Consider the following 11,631-nt stretch of genomic DNA (forward strand, 5'->3'; position numbering starts at 1 on the left):
AAGCTTGTTGTGATGAGTAAATGACATGCTTGATTAGAGCAGCCAGTTAGAATTTTAAAAAATGAGTAGAGTTTAAAAAAATGAGTGAAGTTTAAAAAAATGAGTGACAGACAGTTTATTTTTCATAAGACTCTTGGCAAGAGCTGAAAATAAATCCTCGTACCATCAGAGGATAAAAACAGAGATCCACTTAATAGCATCTGATAATTAAACAGTCAACTTAAAAAGACAATCTTTAAATGAACAATGCAGTATAGAGAGAAAACCCTGCTCTTTGTAACATTTTGTACACTTTAAGACAAGAATTAGAAAATGTAGCATTTGTGGTGGCACAGAGAGTAATTGCCTTAGAAGTTTAGTAATCAGAGAAGATTTATTTAGTAACAAACCTCAGAGAAACAGTCCCCTCTGGCTGTTTCTTTGACCTGTCTCTATGCGGATAGCTTCTGATTGGTCAAACATACTGAAGAGAAATAGACGTTGCTTTCTACAGATTCACATGGAAATTGCAGAAATCACTCAAGAGTCTTCCTCTGAGCAGTGATTTTGTGGATCTCCAGTGGCCCCACCATTTGGAAATGCTCAGTCTGCTCTTCCTTGGTCTCCATGGGGCCTGCACCTCTCCTACTCTGTCTTGCACAGCCCCGGGAGCAGAGAGAGGCATAGTCCCCCACTTTGCACACTGCAACCTTACACTGCAGATATACCACATCATAGCTGTCAAGAAAGCTGAAGGCATTGAACTTGAACCGAGCCATGTTCTTCTGGCGGGGATGGAGGTTGACGTAGGTATTGTCTTTGATGCACCTGATGGGGAGAAAAACCCCAGGACAAAAAGATTAACTTACAGCATGATATGAGTTCACTGCAACCCAGATAATCAGGCATGGACCCAGATCTCTGAATTGCAAATAGAGTTCTTCCCACTACCCACTCTTTCTTTCATAAAGAAACTTTTTAACACTACTATGAGTGGAAAAACCACTATTCCTGGACATAAATAGAAAGGAACTAGAAAATAAACACAATAAAACCAAAAAAAGTAATTAAATTCTAGGTAGAACTCTTGCCTTCAAAAGGCCTATTGTATTTTGTCCAAAGAGAGATGAAAAGTGTTGGTGGTTTTATTTGAAGACAAACTTAGATTTTTTTAAAAAGTACATTAGTAAACCCTAGGGAAACCACCAAAAAAAAAAAAAAAAAAGAAAGAAAGAAAAGAAGTGATGCATTAAGAGGAGATAAAATGAGTCATATAAAATGCTCAGTTAAAACTGGAGAAGGCAGCAAAAGGAGTGTGAGGAGAGAAACAAAGAACAAATGCAACTAATAGAAAATAGTTACCAAGATGGTAGATTTTAATTCAATGACATCAAGAATCACTTTAAACATAAATGGTCTAAATATACCAATTTAGAGGCAGAGTAGATTAAAAAACAAGTCCCAACTATTTATTATCTATAAGAAACCCACTTTAAATATAAAGACTCCGATAAGTTAAAAGTAAAGGGATGAAGAAAGATATACCATGCAAATACTAATCAAAAGAAAGGTGGAGTAGCTATATTAATTTCAGAAAAAAGTAAACTTCAGAGCCAGGGTAACTATCAGGAAGCAAGAGGGGTATTACATGAAAAGAAAGTGATCAGTTCTCCAAGAAGACACAATAATTTTTTTTTTTTTTTGAGACAGAGTCTCACTTTATCGCCCAGGCTGGAGTGCAGTGGTGTGATATCGGCTCACTGCAAGCTCCGCCTCCCAGGTTCATGCCATTCTCCTGCCTCAGCCTCCCAAGTAACTGGGACTACAAGCGCCTGCCACCACACCCGGCTAATTTTTTTGTATTTTTAGTAGAGACGGAGTTTCACTATGTTAGCCAAGATGGTCTCGATCTCCTGACTTCATGATCCACCCACCTCGGCCTCCCAAAGTGCTGGGATTACAGGCGTGAGCCACCGCGCCTGGCCACAATAATTTTTCTTGTGTAAGCATGTAACACAGTTTTAGATAGAACTGCAAAGAAAATCAACAAATCCACTATCATAGCTGGATACTTCAAACCCCTCCAACAGTAGTTGATAGATCCAGCAGGAAGAAAACCAGTGAGGATACAGATGATCTAAACAGTACTCTCCATCCACTAGATTAAATTGGCATTTATAGAGCTCCCCATCCAGCAACAGCAGAACACAAATTCTTCTCAAGCCCACATGGAATATTCATCAGGACAGACCACATTCTGGGCCATAAAAGACACCTTAACAAATTTAAAAGAACAGAAATCACACAAAATACATTATCAGATCACCGTGGAATTAAACTAAAAATTAATGAGAGAACAATTCCTGGAAAATTCCCAAATGTTTGGAAATTAAACAACACACTTCTAAGTAACCCATGGGTCAAATAAATCTCAAAAGAGAAATTAAAAAATATTTTGAACTAAGTGATAATGAATATACAAGTTACCAAAAATTTGTGGAATGCAGCTAAAGCAGTGCTTAGAGGGAAATTTATAAAATACATATATTAGAAAAGAAGAAATATCTAAAATCTATAGTCTAAGCTTTGAAAACTTAGAGGAAGAAGAACAAATTAAGCCTGAAGAAAGCAGAAGGAAAAAGCGTCAGTTATTAAATTCTGGCACCAAACTGAGCCTCTTGCCTGACATCTTTATAAGGGGGGTTGAAAGGGAAGAACTTTCTCACTCTGTGGCTCAATGCAGTTTAGCGCCACCTCCGTGCACCTCTCACACCATGGCTCACACTGCCTGTGGAAGGTGCTGTGTCCTGTCCCTCCCCTGGCTTTTGGAAACAGGTACCACAGTGCTTCAGGGTGGACTTTAGGGTGCTGTGGTCTTCACCACTCTAAAGCTACCATTGAATAGTAAGTGATAGATTTTTGTTGTTTTCAAACTTGTTGCCAACTGCCCATCTATAAGCACTTTGCCTCGGTTAGGGGACAAGAGAGCTATACAGGCAAACAATTGGCCGAAGTTCTAACTTGGCAAATCTTTTGGTTAACCAAAGGAGCCAGAATAAGTCTCACAAGTATAACTAAGATCTTAGCTTGGGATAACCTATTAGTTCATTAGTGTAGGTCAATGCCTCGAGGGCCTACACCATGAATGGGGAGTCCAGTGAAGTCATACGGCTGGAAGGGACTGGAAGGGAAGGAGGCATGGACATGAAAGGGTGAGGTGAGGCAGCAGAGCCCAGGGTAGCAAGGGCCCTCCACAGGACTGTGGGGAGTAAAGGGAAGATGTCTGTAACTGCCTGCCTATAACTATTTGTCCCCGGTTGTGATCAGAGGATGGTGAGGGCCCCCACTGTGCCTCTGAGACAGAGTGAGGACTCTGCACAAAGTTCTGATGTAGGAATACCAGTTGAGAAGCCACAGGTTCCCTAAAGGCATGCCAGGTGAATATAACAGTCCACCCAGAGGGCCTTCCATCTTCCTTACCCCTGCCGGATCAAATCATACTTGATGGTTATAAAATCTTGGGGATCTGGAGAAGCCACACAGGTATCCACGAAGAGCATCAGGTTGGGATTGGGGCTGTGGAGGGTGGCTTGGAGGAAGACCTCTTTCCTCTGGCTGTCGTAGTAGGGCACCATGCCTCCCACAGGCTGGGACTTGGGGGACTGGAGGAAGGATATGGACACGGTGTAGCCAGCACCCTCCGTCGGAGCGTCATCCCCATGAATGATTTCAACTGTGGATGGACCGTCCACCCTACAGGTGAACTTCAGCTTGGGCACCTTGTGCCGCACGATGACTTGGCCAGGGTGGCCCCGTGTCCGGCCTCTGATGGAGTTGGAGTAGCTGAGGGAGCCGAGGTGCTCCTGTGAGGATGAGAGAAGAGCTGTGAGCAGCACTCTTGACTCCCTGACAAGCACCTGCCTCCATGAGCTGAGACCTCTCTTTCCCACCTTACTTGGTGCCAGCTTGCTGACCTGCAGGAGGGAGGACCTCCTGGGGCCAGACCTCTGTGGTGCTTAACACCACAAAAGGGTGACATGACATGTGGGGTATATGCAGGGAGCCCCCAGTGGGCAAGTCTGGACTGTCCCTTCCATCCTACGAGGACCAAGCTGTTGTACTAGCTGTGAGCTGGGGTGGCAGGTCCAGCTGCTCCAAGCTCCCCTTCTCCACAAGCTCCATTCCTGCAGGCTCCTGAAGGCCAACACCCCCTTGCCCCCCGGGCTCTTGTCCTCTCTTTGGTCTCTTCCCTGCCCTCAACTCCAGACCAGTACTGGCTCCATGTGAGCTGTGAGCCTGGCCCTGCTGAACTTCACTCCCAGCCTTCAAATCCAACATGACTTGCAGGAAGTAAGGTTGTGCTGGGGCCAACAGGGAGGGGTCCCTGCCTCTCATGCCCTGTGCAGATGCCTAGAGGCTCAGCCTGCCCAGGAACATTTGCTCAAAGAAGCCTCAGCTTGTGGGACTCAGATCCTGTGATATTCTGCTTGGAACCTCCGAGAACTGCCCTGTCAGCTTAAGCCAATGTTTATCAACTTTATTCTACCATGGCCCCACTAAGGAGCCTTTGTAGACGTCTTACTCATCCTGGCCACTCTCAAACCCTGTCTATGAATTGTAATACAAGTACACTGCTTATATACCAGATGTGTATCTGTGCTTGAGCTAGAAAGACAGACATTATTATTTTTGCCTCTAAGATCCAGTATCTATCTCCCCTGCCACCCATAAAGGTGACATTACCCTCCTTGAGAATCCCTGACTTAGAATAAAAGTCAAACTCCTCACCCACACAGTCCTGCCCTCCTTCCACTCTAATCTTGGGCTTCCTGGCCTCTGATCTCTTCCCAAAAGCCCCAAGGCTGTGGCCGCCACAGGACCTCGGCCCTGGCTGATCCCCACATCCTCTGCCTGGCTGCCCCACCCCAGCGCAGGCTTGGCTTCCCAGCCACCAGCCTACTCAACACGGCTTCCCTTCCACCCCCAAATGACTCTTCTACCCCTCCCTTGTTTTCCTGTCTTCTTAACCTCTTTTGGTATAAAAAGGACCCTGGTTTGTGTTTGGTCCAATCCTGTCCCCGTTTTCGTGAATGTAAGGGTCATGGAGCAGGGGCTCTGTTGGTCTTATGGCTGCTGTGTCCCCAGTACCTAGAAGGTGACCCATCCACTGACTCTGAAAGCAGACATGAACCTCTGTACAGCAGTGTTTTCCTTATCAGTGCTCCCTGATCCTGCTGACTTCTACCCCAGCACCCCAGTCAGCTCATGGGGTTTTCAGGGGAAGCTGAGCCAGCCAGGTCAAAAAGAACATTTGCAGGGTCTTCCCTGATGGCCCAGAAGCTTCCCTGGTGGTGCCCACTTCCCAGACACAGGGGGTATGGATCCTGGGGCAGAAACTTCTGAGGTTAAAAAGTAGAATTCTCAAAGCAAAAAGGATAAGAATGACTGTGATCTGTACAATGGAATAGACAAAATGTGAATGAATTGAACCTCTAACAATGTCAAGGGTTTCCTGGCCTCATGTTTGTTTCTAATCAGGGGATGTAAAAGAATAGAGAAGCAGTATGGGGATCTTGCTTGGGAGCAGGTTACCCTGTTTAAATACTGAGAAAAAAATTTTCTGTGGTTATACACTCTCCCTATATCTCTGGTGTACCTGCTTCCTTAACTTCAATACCATTGTTTTGTGAAATAAAACAGTGGTTAAGGAAAATTAAATAAACATATGTATGCCATGATTTAGAAATGTCCTAAAGGTTTGCTTTCTTGATCATGGAATGCAGTTACCTGCTTAGAAACCTAGCAGTCAGATGGGCAAGTGGACAATCTGTCTTCCCACATGCCTGTCACCATAGTTGCACGTGGTAGGTGTGCACCAATGCTCAATCAAGAGGCATGTGTGGAAAATACATTGCCTCTGGAGTGAAAATAATATACCATCTATCCATCCATTCACCCCTCCACACATCCATCAGCCCATCAGCACTCACTACTTGTTATCATGTATCCCAAATTCCCCAAAGGAAGGAAAGTTTCAAACTAGTGAGCTGCTCTATGTCTCACCAAACTCAGAAATGAAGTTATGGTTTGCACTTTCCCTCTGTCCTTACACAGGTTTTTAATAGGTGGTTGAATTTCCCAAACTTTTCACCACAGAAGGGTAGCACCACCTGGGAAGTGTCCTACCTGCTGGATAGTGCCACAGTGGCCATAGGGAATGTTGAAGATCAGGTAGCGTCCCATGACTTTGGGGCGACATAGCTCATCATTTAAGTGGATGTCCCAGGAGGAGTAGCCCAGCCTCCGGAGATAGCCTCGGTCAATAACGGCTTGGAAGAGGTGAGGCAAGCAGGATAGCTGGGCTGCAGAAGGGGAAGATGGAGAAATCCTCACAAAGAGAAACTGGTTCACTGGTCATGTAGATCCTGGGTGCGGGTGTATCTTTACTTCATTAAACTACCATGAACAATGCCCTCAACTGGGGCTGGCTCAGCTCTCCTCACATCCCACCCTTGACTTGACTTTCATTAATTTTACTTATACCCATCCTTTTCCAAGAAGCCTTTGAGGTCACACCACACCCATGGGGAATCCTACCCACAGCCCACGTTCCATGAATGGCTCATTTCTCATGTTGAGAACCCTGTGCCTGAACATGATCTATCTGGGTCTTTGTATGGAAGTTAGTTGGAGAAAGGGAGCCTGGGTACAAAGGCGCTTTTTCCCAACCTCCTAAAACCCAGCGAGTGGGTGGAAATCCAGAGATCTCAGTGGAAACACAGAAGCAGGTCCCTCTCACAGCCTGTTCTTTCTCCCCTACTTGGCTGCTTTCTTAGCTCCCCCATCAGCATCCTTAGCCCCAGACCCTAGAGGGGAGAAGACTTTACCATTGTCCTTAGGCACAAGAGAGTCAGCCGGACCTGGTAAGAGAAGGATGAAAACAAATGTCAACTGTGTTGGAAAATGGCAAGAGGATAATGTAGCTGGTAGTAGACATGAAGTGTAGGGGAATGGGATAATTTGATTTCGCTACTAACGCTGGGGTACAGTGGCATGAGAATTTTCCAGGGCATGCAAAGGAAAGGAGGGCCCAGGGCTTCCTGATGGAGCTGGAGCCTGGCATGTGTGAACTAGAGTTGAGAATACATGTGTCATCAATTCCAAGATTTATTGGAGCAAGAGAATGGCAGACACATGGCTTCTAAAGTTATAACGCTATCCTGTGTATGAACACTGAGTGGTGTCCTTTCCCAAGCACACAACAGACTTGGAGCCTCAAGCTGGGAAAGATGTAATTTGCAGATATCAGTCTTCTTCAGCTCAGAAGCAAGGCAGGACAGTACCCCAGAGCCCAGCCCAGGAAGCATGGCCAGCTAGGTTCACTGAACCCCTGAGTGAATGTCCAAAGGACTCACTTGGTATATAATCCAAGAATGGAAAATGGATTGTCATTTAGAATCGGTCCCCTGACAGCATCAGGAATAGCTGGAACCAGGAACTGACATAATCAAAACAAGGATCTGGAAGGTGAGGGCCCCATGACCCTAGCACACACTCATACTCCTTGGCTCGGTGTGATTCATGTCTGTCTTCAGGGGCCTCTGACAGCTTTTCTATTTGGGTCCCATGTCTATGCCAAACAAGGCAACATCTACAAAGGCAAAGGCAACGGCAACAATTCCTTTGATTTACCCGTAAAAAGCTAAGAATGGAATAGACAAGGTAAGCTCAGACTTGTGTATCAAATCTTAGAATTCCATAACTCCTTGAGGTTTAGGGTAAGTTTAGGACACACGTAAAGAAGCACTGCTCCATACAGAAGGTAGTCAACCTTTTGAAGTCAGAATCCTCAGATGTAGGGTGATAAAATACATTCTAGGAAAGGTATAGGCCAAATCTTGGATGAAAGGGACATCAGAGGAGCCAGGGACACCCAGGGGTGTCTTTCTGACTTCTGAGGGAAAGGTCCAGGTGAGGAGGAGTGTCTATCCAGAACTATGCTCTTGAAGCCCTCCTCCGAGATGGAAAGAGGGACTGGACAAATTGTAGACAAACAGCAGCAAGTTCGATGGCCTTAGTCATTTTGTTACACAGTCACTCCTTCCTTTGACCCCATCATCGTTTAGCTGTATTTCAGAACCAATACCGCGCTGAACTGGAATTGGACAAAAGCGATGAGTGCGCCCCCAAGCCTGGATTATTTACCACCAAGGGCACCGAACCAGCATGCCCTCGGTAGCATAGGATCTGGGACCCTGGCCGCACCTGATATCCCCAGGGTGATGAATTTGGACCCCAGGAATGTGAGGAGAGAAAAGGCAGGGTGGGCAGGGAACGCGGTACCTGCGCACGCCACGCCCGCATCCTCGCGGTGCTGGCAGTTGTGTCGGGCCCAGCCCGAGTGGGTGCAGCGTTCCAGCGCGTCCTCATTGCCGGCGCAGCGCACATCGTCCAACAGGATGGGCCCGGTGCCCTGGCCAAAGCGGCCGCGGCCCGGGGCACCCAGAGCGCGGCCGCAACCCAGGAGGCGGCACACCACGCGGGCGTTCCTGATGTTCCAGTGGTCGTCGCACACCGTGCCCCACACGCCCTGGTGCCGCAGCTCCACCCGGCCCTCGCAGCGGCTTCGCCCGCCCGCCAGGCGCAGGGGTGGCTCTGTGTGGCGAGAGAAGCAGTCAGGTGGGAAGAAACTCGAGGTCAGGTTTCCAACCTGTGCAGGATCGCAGGGTGCGACTTGCTATTTGCAATACGAGCTGTTTCTGGTTTTGTTTCTCTCTCTCTCTCTCCCTCTCTCTCTCTCTCTCTCTCACACACACACACACCCCCCCACACACACTCTTTCTCTCATACAGTAAAGCCTTAATTATCTGAAGTCCTCAAGGAATGGTCCTTGTGGGCAAGCCTAGTTTTCCAGGTACCTAAGAACTTAATCTTTAAGCAAAAATATAAAAACCCAAAGAAAACAAAACAAACAGGCAAAACAAAAAACCCAAACACTTTCAAATCTTCAGGAGACAGTTGTTCTAAAATGAGGCACTGCCTTGACTCATTAAACATGTATCCAATGAGACTACTTTTACTCTTGATGGCTAAGAGCTCATACGTTTGCTCTAAAATCCATATTGTACAACTCAGCTCTTCCACTTGGTATTTACTCAAGAGGAACGAATGTGCATGTCCACAGAAAGATTTGGACATAGCAGAAGCCCCCACAACAGCCCAAATCCAGAAACAATCCAGGTGTCCCTCTGCAGAAGGGGTAATCATGGTATAGGCACACGGTGGAATAATACTGTACAGTAAAAAAGTCACAAATGACCAATACATTTGTTCCTTTATGAATCTCAAAAACATTTTAAGTGAAAGAAGTTAGAAACATGACAGCACATGTTATTTGATTCCATTTATATGACATTCTAGAAAAACATACCTATTCTATAGTGATGGAAGGCAAATCAGTGTTCGCCTGGGGAAGGTGGGAGAGATTTACTGAGAAAGGGCATGAGGGAACTTCCTGGTGTGACGGAAATGCTCTCTGTCTTGATGGTGGTGGTTACACAGTTGTGTATGTTAGACAAAACTCATAGATGCATGCAGTTTATTGTATAGAAATTATACTTCCAAAAGGTTGATTTGAAAAATAAAAACAATAAAAAGTAAAATCTATATTATGTTGGTGGTGTCATGCCCACAGACATGTGTAGAATGATTTGCCTTTATATTGGTCTGTGGTGACTGCATCTTTCAATTTTCTGCTCTGTTTGACACATAGAAGATGCTTAGTGAATGTTAAACACCATGGGCTTCTGTTTCTCTGTGACTGTGGGATGCTGGTCTAGGCTGGTTACTCTCCTCATCTTATTTATTGCTGTAATATTGGAAGCAAGATAACCATGCTCGTTTGAACTATGAATAAGGGTAAATATCTTCTGGATAAGGTTTCAGAAGGTGAATTTTGGGATTTCAACCCACAAAGTGCATGTGTATCCACACACACCTGTGTCTGCACATACACACCTACAAGCTCATAAAATTTTCCTGTAAAGAGTAAGGAATTTAAATGAAAAAGAAATATGATCCTAACAGTATTAATAGAGTTATGATCATTTTAGTGTTTAGAGACAAACAAAAATTACCAAGTACAGGGACCATCTTTTCATCAACTGAAATTTTAACTGTAAATAAGAAAAAAAGAAACTTTAAAGATGTGTATTCATATGTATATTCAAACCTGAAAAAGAACCAAACATTTTCTCTAATTTCAGATACCAATACATTGTTTAAGTTCCTACTTTGGTTTGGGTGCAGAAATATTATCCATGAAGTTTTACTTTTTTTGCCATCAAAATGTATTAAATGACCAGGTGCCAGTGCTCACACTTGTAATCCCAGCACTTTGGGAGGTTGAGGTGGGAGAATCACTTGCACCCAGGAGTTCAAGACCAGCTTGGGTGATATGGCAAGATCCAATATCTATTAAAAATTTTTAAAAAATTAGCTGCATGGTGGTGCACACCTGTGTTCCTAGCTACTCGGGAGGCTGAGGTGGGAGGATCACTTGAGCACAAAAGGTCAAGCCTGCAGTGATTGCACCACCGCGCTCCAGCCTTGGCAACAGAGCAAGACCCTATCAAAAAAATAAAAATAAAAAGGTAATAAGCAGTGCTGTATCCTGTTTATTCTCCAGACATAAAATAATGTATTAAATGGTCAGAAAAAATATTTATAAATATACTGAATTTTGAAAGGAAGAATTAAAAAACTATATTTTGTAGAAAACATTTTTATAGGGGCTGAAAATGAATCCAAGAAAATCAAGTTAGTTTCCTCATAAATATTTTTAGATGAGAGAAAGATCATGTCTTAGAGATGTAATTCAATAGTAACATATACAGAGGAAAGCCTGGTAGAAAAATTAACAATGGATTTTATGAAATAATATAGTAGTGTAAATAATAAAATGAAGCATTAATCTAGCAACAGGCATAAGATCATTACCTGGTGATGGTGTCACTTTGGTTGAAGTTAGATCTGTGGCTGCCAAAAAAAAAAAAAATTCTCTTGAAAAGAAAACATTAAAATTTGGCTTCATTGAAATTTTACACTGTAGACTCTAAGTGTATGAAAACGAGCCTATTTCATAAGTGATATGCAATAGAAATCCACCCTGTGCATTGATCTTGTGGATTTATACATTCAGGCATGAACTTGAGTATGAGAGGTTGGCATTTTGCAAGGGAGGCTGACAATTCTTCTTTTGAACGTCTACAGTGTGTCAGATAATTTGCATCTCTGGTCCTCATGACAACAATTTTAGGTAAGTATCATCATTATTTTAGAGATGAGGAAATGGAGACTCAAAGGTTGTATAGTATGCTCAGGTTATCCACAATTCAAGCCCGTGAGGCCCCAAAGCATGTATTCTAAGCACTTCGCCTTTCAGGAGCATAATGTGTGAGAGTCGCATTCACCCGGGCTCCATGTGGTTAATCAGGGATGAAGGGGAAGGAAGGTAAAATGGTCACCACACCTTTTCTCCTACTCCAAGGTGGCCCTTCCCAAACAAACAGGAAGTGATTTCACTGTCATGCCTTCACAAAGGAAGTAAAACCTGAGTGTCACCTAATTTGTGACCAAAGCAAACCAGTTACC

The sequence above is a fragment of the Papio anubis genome, chromosome 11, assembly GCF_008728515.1.
Source record: "Papio anubis isolate 15944 chromosome 11, Panubis1.0, whole genome shotgun sequence".
In the NCBI taxonomy this organism is placed as follows: domain Eukaryota; kingdom Metazoa; phylum Chordata; class Mammalia; order Primates; family Cercopithecidae; genus Papio; species Papio anubis.